A 9,265-nucleotide genomic window follows, 5' to 3' on the forward strand; every position below is an offset into this window, starting at 1 on the left:
ATGTCCAGAGCCCTTGATGTCCTATAAATGAAGAAAGAGGATGTCCTCAAATTCCTTGCAGCGGGAATCCTCTTAGGTGGCACCAACCTTGACTTCCAAATGGAACAGTAGTACATGTACAAACGGAAAAGTGATGGCATCTACATCATACGCTGTGGGGACAGAGTCCCAGAGAGCAGTTTCCAAGCTCTCGGCCTCATGTGGAAAGGTGCTGGCTCAGGTAATAGATGGCCATCAGCTGTGACTAGTTGGCCATCAGCTATAACCAGTTAGCCATTGGCCACTGATATAACTGCCGTGGCTGTGCTAGGGGGTTGGTTGTTGGTTGGTTGGCAGAGAAGTGTACGGCAGATTGCAGATCGCGTGGCTCCTGCTGCCTGTGTCTCCAACCCAGCCGCTAGCGAGAATATAGTGGTATGACTCCCCTATCTACGGCTCCGCTGGTGTTCCTTTTTGGCCTCACCATGTCCTGTGTTCTTATGCAAGGAGCAGGAGCTGAGACCCTGCATGACACCCTGCATGACATATGCATAAATCTGAAGAGAACCTGGGAGAAGCTTCTGTTGGCAGCTGGTGCCACTGCTGACACTGAAAACCCGGCTGATGTCAGTGTCATATTGTCCAAGAATACTGGCCAGCGAGCTGTGCTGAAGTTTGCTGCCGCCACCGGAGCCACTCCTATTGCTGGCCGCCTCACTCCTGGGACCTTCACTAACCAGATCCTGGCAGCCTCCTGGGAGCCGAGACTCCCGGTGGTTACCCATCCCCGGGCTGACCACCGGCCTCTCACAGAGACGTCTTATGTCAACCTGCCGACCACTGCTCTGTGTAACACTCTCCTCTGCGCTATGTGGACATGGCCATCCCTCGCAGCAACAAGGGCGCTCACTCCGTGGGTCTCATGTGGTCGACGCTGGCCCGGGATGTTCTGCGCAAGCGTGGCACCATCTCCTGCGAGCACCTATGGGAGGTCAAGCCTGATTTCTACTTCTCCAGAGACCCTTAGGAGATTGAAAAGGAAGAGCAGGCTCCTGCTGAAGAGGCTGTGACCAAGGAGGAATTTCAGGGTGAATGGAATGCACCAGCTCCCAAGTTCACTGCTGCTCAACCTGCGGACGCAGACTGGTCTGAAGGCGAGCAGTGCTCTCTGTGCCTACTCAGCAGTTTCCTACCGAAGGCTGGAGTGTCAGCTGCCACTGAGGACTGGTCTGCAGCCCCTACTGCTCAGGCCGCTGAACGGGTAGGAACAACCCCTGAGCGTCCTAAGCTGTTCTTCCACAAACTCTTGAGCAAAATAGAAATGAGGCTGACAGAAAACAAACAGTTTCTAAAAGTTAAAAAAAAAAAAAAGTATCATGTCAGAACACGTATTCAAAAGCTATTTTATAAATATTTTAACAAAACATTATTACATATCAATTTGATTAGTCATTTAAGTGGGACTAAAGATAATATATTTTTCCTGACAAAATGTTTAACTTCATTAGCAATTGAAAAAAATACAAATTAAAATAATGAAAATCTATTTTTAAACTTTCAATTTGCAAGTAGTTTTAAATGACAGCATAAGCATGAGTATTTTGATATTCAGAAGGAAAAAGAAAGCTATTTCCATTTCTAAAGCATTTTATAAAACCTACTTGACAAGAGATTGGGGAAATCGGTACTCTCTCCTACAATGCTAATAAGATGTAAACTGGGAGAAATTTTCTGTAGAACAATTTTAATAAATATCCAAAGCTTCAGAAACATAACCCTTTGATCCAGCTATCCCACTTCTAGAAATGTATATTAAGAAAATAAGATTGCACACAAAGATTTACTTACAAGATTGTTCACCTTTACATTGTATGCAATACCAACAATAAGAATGGACCTGTAAACCCAGCAGTAAGAGACTGTTTAAATGAACACTGCTACCTTCGTTCCAAGAAATATTATTCTGACAGGAAAAATGATGTAGTGATTGAATTAACTTACAGAGATGTTCACAATATTTTTTGTTAATCAAGAATAATAGACTTGTTAAGACAATGAAATGACAAGTCACAGATTGGGAGAAAAAAATTGCAGAACACATATCTGTAAAGGACTTGTATCTACAATATACAATGAACACTTGAAACAACAATAAAAAACAAACAACCCAATGAAAAAGGGAGCAAAAGATCTAAACAGACATATCAGCAAAGAAAATATACAGATGGAAAATACGCCTATGAAAAGATGCTCAATGTCATATGTCATTGGGGAATTGCAAATTGACATAACGAATACCATTGCACACCTATTAGATCGGCTGACAGCCAACACACGGACAATACCAAATGCTGGTGAGGTTGTAGAGCAACAGGAACTCTGATTCATTGCTGGTGGAAATGCAAAACGATACAGCCACTTATGAACCTAAACATAGTCTTACCATACTATCCAGCAATCGTGCTTATGTCCACACAAGACCTGTACATGAAGGCTTATAACAGCTTTATTCATAATTGCCCAAAACAGGAAGTAACCAAGAAGTCCTTCAACAGGTAAATGGAAAATCATTTACACAATGGAATGTTACTCAATAAATAAAGGAAATTAGCTATCAAGCCATGAAAAGACACAGGGGAATGCACATTGCTAAGTGGGAGAAGGCAGTCAGGAAAGGCTACATACTGTATCATTCCAACTATAAAATGTTTTGGAAAAGGCAAAACTATGGAGACCAAAAAGATTAGTGGCTGCCAGAGTTTCCTCAGGAAGGGAGGAAAGGATGAATAGGTAGGTGGAGCACGGGGTTTTTTAGGTCAGTGAAACTATTCTGTATGACACTGACACTCACATGGATACATGACATTATGTATTTGTCAAAACCCATACAACTCTACAACACAAAGAGTTAACACAAATGTAAACTATGGGCTTTAGTTAATAACAATGTATCCGTATTACTTCACCAACTGCAATAAAGATACCACAGGAAAGCAAAATGTTAAGGGGAAACTGTGGGGGGGCAGGGGGCATGAAACACTGTACTTTCTGCTCAGTTTTTTTGGAAAACTGCTCTGCGAAACAAAGTTTATTAACAATTTGTTTACAAATGGGCTTACATACATTTATTAATTTTTAAAAGGGTTGAAATAATATGCAACAGGTTTAAATACTGGTTACATGTGATGGTGGTGTTAATTTTTGTTGTTTATCTTAGTTTTCTTACAAAGAAAGAAATGATGGTTGTGTGATATTTAAGAGAAAACAGTTATTTTAAAAAGAAGAGTTAGAAGAAATGATGCAATAATCTTTCCTCTCTCCCACTGCTGCAGCACCTGTGGGACACTGTAGCCCTAAAGGTAGACTGTGTCAATTTGTTCCCCAACTGGGACATAAAGCATGCCTCAGAGGAAAGCATGAAGCATAAATAAGACAATGAGGAAGTGCAATTTGCATGGAGCCTGGTATATCCCAAACACTTAATAAAAGGAGAGCTGTTGCTATTTCCTCTCATCTGTATGCTGCTAAGGAAGGCCTCCCACCCCCAAACCCCAACCCAAGCCAATGTTGACAGCCTTGCCACTGCTCTCTGACTTGGGACCATCAGGACTAATCTCATCATGACCTTTACCTATTTAAGTCACTCACTGCAAGAAGCCCAGGACATTCTAAATACCTAGGGATTTAACGCCCGCGGGCCTCTGTAAATTCTCTTCTCTGATTCTATTACTCAGCCCTCCAGACTCGTGTCCTCTGGTGTTTGTGATCGATGATCAGAAAATCTCCCTATGTCCTCAATCTCTTCTCTGACCATTCTTCATACTTTCTCGCTCTTACTCAGCCTTGACTGTCCCCAGGTCCCCCTTCAGTCCTTGTAAACGAGGGCTATTTTCTCTGGACTCACTTCTTCCTTTCTCTGTAGGACTCCTTGGCAGAATCACAATCCTGTTTAAATCCAACTGTATGCCCACTGCACACCCACACCATACAGTTGCTGGTGGTTGGAGAAAAACACAAAACCAGGCTGACTGGTCTGCCTTGCAATGAAATTGTGATCGCTGACCTCAAGTGGGCCCTTGGTGTGGGTCAGCAATCATTTCATTTCTCTCATTCATTCTCTCACTCTCCTGAATGACTGACTGTCTTATGCCTTTATTGGTCTCATATTAAATTGTGACAAAGGGGTCCAATTTTTATTTTTGCACCTGGCTATCCAATTGTCCCCACACTGTTTGTAGGAAAGTCTATCGTTTGCCAATTGAATTGTCGTGGCCTCCTTGTTAAATACCAATGAACTACGTATTAGGTTGGTGCAAAAGTAATTGCGTTTTTTGCAATTGTTTTTAACCTTTTAAACCACAATTACTTTTGCACCACCCTAATATAAACGTGAGGGCTTATTTCTCGAGTCTCAGTTCTAGTCCTGGGATCTACATGTTTCTCACTATGCCATCAGCACACTGTCTTCATTATTGTAGTGCGAGAGTAAGCTTGGAAATGGCGAAGAGCAAGTTTTCCAACTTTATTCTTATTCAAGATTGTTTTGGCTATTCTGGGTCCCTTGTATTTTCAAATGCATGTATTGAACTTTCCAAACAATGAACATAGAATATCTTTCCATTTATTGAGGTCTTTCTAAATTTCTTTCAACTATTTTTGTGGTTTTCAGAGTATAAGCTTTACACTTCGTTTGTTAAATATATTCCTAGATATTTTATTCTTTTTGATGTTGTTCTGAATGGAATTGTGTGTTTTTTTTTCCTTGGCTTAATTCAGAGTTTAAATCTTTTTTTAAATTAAATTTATTGAGGTGACATTGGTTAGTAAAATTATGTGGGTTTCAAGTGTAAATTTCTATAATCCATCATATATAGGTTGCATTGTGTATTCACCATCCAGAGTCAGTTCTCTGGAATTGTTTTGTTAATTTCATTTTCAGATTGTTCATTGCTAGTATCTAGAAATACTACTGATATATATAACTGATCTTATAGCACGCGAACTTGTTGAACTTGTTTATTAGTCCTGATAATTTTTCAGTGAATTCCTTATGATTTTTGGTATACGAGAGCATGTCATTTAAAATAGAGATATTTTTACTTCTTCCTTTCCAGTCTGGATAACTTTCACTTCACTTTCTTCCCTAAGGACCCTGGCTAGAGCCTCCAGTACAGTGTGGAATAGAAGCGGCAAGAAAGTATATCCTTGTCGTATTTCGGATCTTAGGGGCAAAGCATTCAGTCTTTCACCATGAAGGATGATGTTAGCTGTGAATGTTTTGTAGATGTCCTTCATCAGGTTGAGGAAATCCTCTACAATTCCTAGTTTGTTGAGTATTTTTATTGTGAAGGCATATTGGAGTGCTGGATTTTGTCAAATGCTTTTTCAGCGTCTATTGAAATGATCGTGTGATTGTTGTCCTTCTATTGATACAGAGTTAGACTAATTGACTTTCAGATTTATTTAAACAACTTTGCATAGTTGGGATAAATCCCACATTGTTATGATGTATAATCCCTTCTAACTGTTGCTGAATTCAGTTTGTTAGTTTTTGGGTTTTTTTTTTTTTAATTTTTACATCTATATTCACACTCAACTTAGCCTCCACTAATTGCTAGCTGATTGCTCTATTGTTTTCTACAATGACATGGGGCACAAATTATTCCACAGTCTGAACCAGTTAAATCTGGTCCTCCGTGTAGGGTAATTTTTGAGGTCAATCTATAAGGATGGTCCTGCCCCTAGTAGGGCTGTTCTTAGCTGTCTCTTTCCCTGGTTCTCTCTGGTAAACTTGGTGGCTGTATAATTCAGCTTACTATCCTCGTGGAGCTACCAGCCTCCTTTTCATTGCTCACCACAAAAATCTCCAGTGTTTTCAAGAGTGCCTTTAGGCTCGAACTTCCCCACATTCTGTTTCAAATAAAGCCAGTTCCCTTGGGGAAAGCCTTGACATTCTCTGTTCTTCTGGCCTACCTCTCCCCCTGGATAAAATCTCTGCACTATTGCTTCAGAGCTGGTGGCAGGGACAGTGGTTCCGGTGTCTCAGACTGACCTGCCTCTGCAGGACCCTGCGTGGGGGTGGCAAGTCTCTGGTCCTTGAGGCTTGCCTCTTGTCACGTGGGGAACCTCTGCCCTATGAGTGAACTGGGCTGAGGGCGATTGGGCCCCAGTAGTCTAGACTGTCCTGCCTGGATAGAGCCTCCGACCTATGAACCGGGGCTTGGTGAAGAAAAGAGAGCTCCCTACCTCTGGGCAGCACTTCTCTGGAATTTGGCCTTTGCCACAGAGTTTAGACGCATGAGAAATGCTGGTGGCCTGCCCTGCACAGGGAGATAACATAGTCCTAGACTGGGCACTGGGGAAGGAAGTGCTGGCTTCATGACCAGTGCTGCCTAGTACAAAGTTTCTGTCATGCTGAGCTAGGGGAGTGGGCCAGAGCTTTGGTAGATTCCTGAATAAATATTTCTTCATTTGCTGTATGCCCTTAGGACAATTTACAGGGACTTAAAAGTTGTCTTTTTAAAAAAAATACTTTTCACCAGTAAGGCTTTTTCCACTGGAGAGAGTTCCTCACACTGCCGTCCTAGAAGCAACCCTCTTTCCCTTCCCTCTTGAGCAAAACTTCTCAAAAGTGTTGTCAGCACTTCATGTTGAATTCCTGTCTTCTTCCTCCTACTCCCTGCCGAAATCTTTCTTGAGCCACCTCCGATTAGGCTTTGATCCCACAAACCCAATGAAACTACTCTTGTCTAAGTGCCTTCCATGTTGCCACATTCGAGAGGCAACGTCTCATTTTCCTCTTACCTGACCTGGCCGCTGTATTTGATACAACTGAGCTCACTTTCCTCCTTCAAATGCTTTCAACACTTAGATTCCAGGACGCTACACCCTCTTGGTCCCTAATTTTCTTCTGACCACATTTATTTCTCCTCCTCAGTCTCCTTTGCTGGTGCCTCAGAACCGGTCCTTAGATCTCATACCCTTTTTATCTACCCTTACGTCCTTGGTGATCTCATCCAGTCTCATCAGTCATCATCCACATGCTGATGGCTTTCAGATTTGGACCTCCAGGTGAGGCCTCTCTTCCAAACTGCTCACTCATTCAATACACTGCCTACGTGACCTCGGCACACTGTTTCCTAACAGGCTTCTCACACTGTATGTACAAAGCAGCTCTTGATCCTCCCGTCCAAGCTTGTTTCTTCCAGTCTTCGGCATCATTCCAGTTGCTCAGCCCAAACGCCACTGTATTTCCTCACTCTGTGCCCAAGCTGTCAGCCACTCCTATTGGGTCTACCTTCAAAATGTATTCAAAGTCTGACATCTGACAGCTTCCACTGCTGTAAGAAGTCATCATGATTTCTTGCCTAGATTATTCCAAGAACTGCTTCTTCAGAGGTCTTCCTGCTTCCATCCAGCTACCTTTGTGACCTCATCTCCTGTTGCTGCCCCCCCAGCTCTTGTCACACTGACCTTCTTGCTCTTTCTTGAATATACACAGTTCATGGATGAGCTTCTTAGGTTGGCAATACCTTGAGTATTACCATACATCGATGCCAGGACGGAACTACATTCTTGAGGACACAAACGTTTGCATTTGGTACCCTCTCAGTTCTAGAATCTGCCATAGGTGTCTTTTCCTTTAGCTGCTTCCAATTTGTATCCTTTCATGATAATAAAACTATAATCAGATGTTCCGAGTTCTGTGAGTCATTTTAGCAAATTATTGAACGTGAAGGTGGTCATGGGAGCCCCCTAATTTGTAGCCAGCTGGTCTGAAATGAGGGTGGCCTGAGGGATCCCTGACTTGCAGCCGGTGCCTGAAGTCTTGTGCACACGTGGCAGGCTGTGCCCTTGACCTCGTGTTTGAGAACTCATGGTAGCATTACAAGGGGTTAGGCAGGAACATCTGGTATCTCAGGTTGAGAGAAATAGTGGTATCCTGCGGGCAATGATGTTTTAGAACCACTGAGTTTGCACAACCTGCATTAGATCCTGGATGGTATCCAGTACCTTTAGGTGAACATCAGAGCACAAAATATTTATACAATGTAGCTTTGCAAATTGCTTTCACATTTGAGCTTCAAAACAGGTGATATCACCCTCCTTTTACAGAGGAATAAACTGAAGTGAAGAGGAGGACACTTGTCCAAGGTCACCAAACTTCAATGCAGAGCTCCTAACACCAGGGCCCACAAATGGCAGATATCAATTACAACACATATGCAGGGGGTTCTTCATGGTCAGCTCTCTTTTAGCCTGTTTTAGGAAACTGGAGCAATTCCAGACTTAGGACTCGAGATTCTCCACTGCCCTATGTGATTTTTCTCCTTTTGGAGCAGTGAGATGTGCAGGGAAATCTGTAGAAACACAGGTCTTCTCAAAATGGAGAACCACATATTCTCTTGGAGTTCATCATAGTCTCCTCATACCAATGGCCCTTCCCAAGGGAGAAGAGAACTTGTTACCCTCAGCAAAACCAAAATTGGGTAAGCAAGGAAATTTTTAATTCAAAGACTCAAGAGAACCTGCCCCAAAATTGGTATCCAAGTCTCCCATTACTTATACCTATAAGTTCTGGAGTGCACTGAAAGATGATGAGCCAAGCCTACAAACCAAATGGAAAAATAGCAAACATATAAATAGCCAGTTTCAAGAAAAGAAAATACAATTGGCTCTTAAGTAAATAAAATATGCCCCATTCCACTTATAATATGCACAATACAAATTAAAACTATGAAAAGATGTCATTTTTACCTGTCAGATTAGCAGAGAAAAAAATCGGATAACACATTGCGTTGTGAGATCTGGGGAAAGCTCATCTGGCACCCTCATATGTTGCTGGTGAGATTCAAAATTGCTACAACCTGTCTTAAGGTGACTTGGCAACATTTCACAAGTACATGTTTGCATTTGACTCAGCAAGTTCACTTTTAGGAATTTATTGTAAAGATGGATCCACATGTTAGTGTAAAGATATCTGCTGTAGATTGAAAAACATTGTCACCATATTTTACAACTCTTTCCATGAAGAGGTAAGTCTGTTTCCCACACCGTGAGTCTGGACTGACCCTGTGGCTTTGCTCTGACTGATAAAATGTAGCAGAAGTGATGCTATTCCTGCCACCGGACCAGCTGGTGGTTTGAAGCTGAAAGAAAAAAACCTATGAGACTGTTAGCAAAGACTGGAGGGATGGTGAACAAACAGTTGTCGGAGGCTGGGAATGCAGAGAGAGAATGGTTATTAGAAGCTGGAGAAAGGACGACTGGTGTTAGATAGTGATGG

General features: G+C 42.2%; 1 pseudogene; it reads left to right on the plus strand.

Moving 5' to 3' along the window:
* Positions 1–6,122, plus strand: LOC117017344 (40S ribosomal protein SA-like; annotated as a pseudogene).
* Positions 6,123–9,265: the final 3,143 nt, after the last annotated feature.

Source organism: Rhinolophus ferrumequinum, chromosome 25, assembly GCF_004115265.2.
Source record: "Rhinolophus ferrumequinum isolate MPI-CBG mRhiFer1 chromosome 25, mRhiFer1_v1.p, whole genome shotgun sequence".
Lineage (NCBI taxonomy): Eukaryota > Metazoa > Chordata > Mammalia > Chiroptera > Rhinolophidae > Rhinolophus > Rhinolophus ferrumequinum.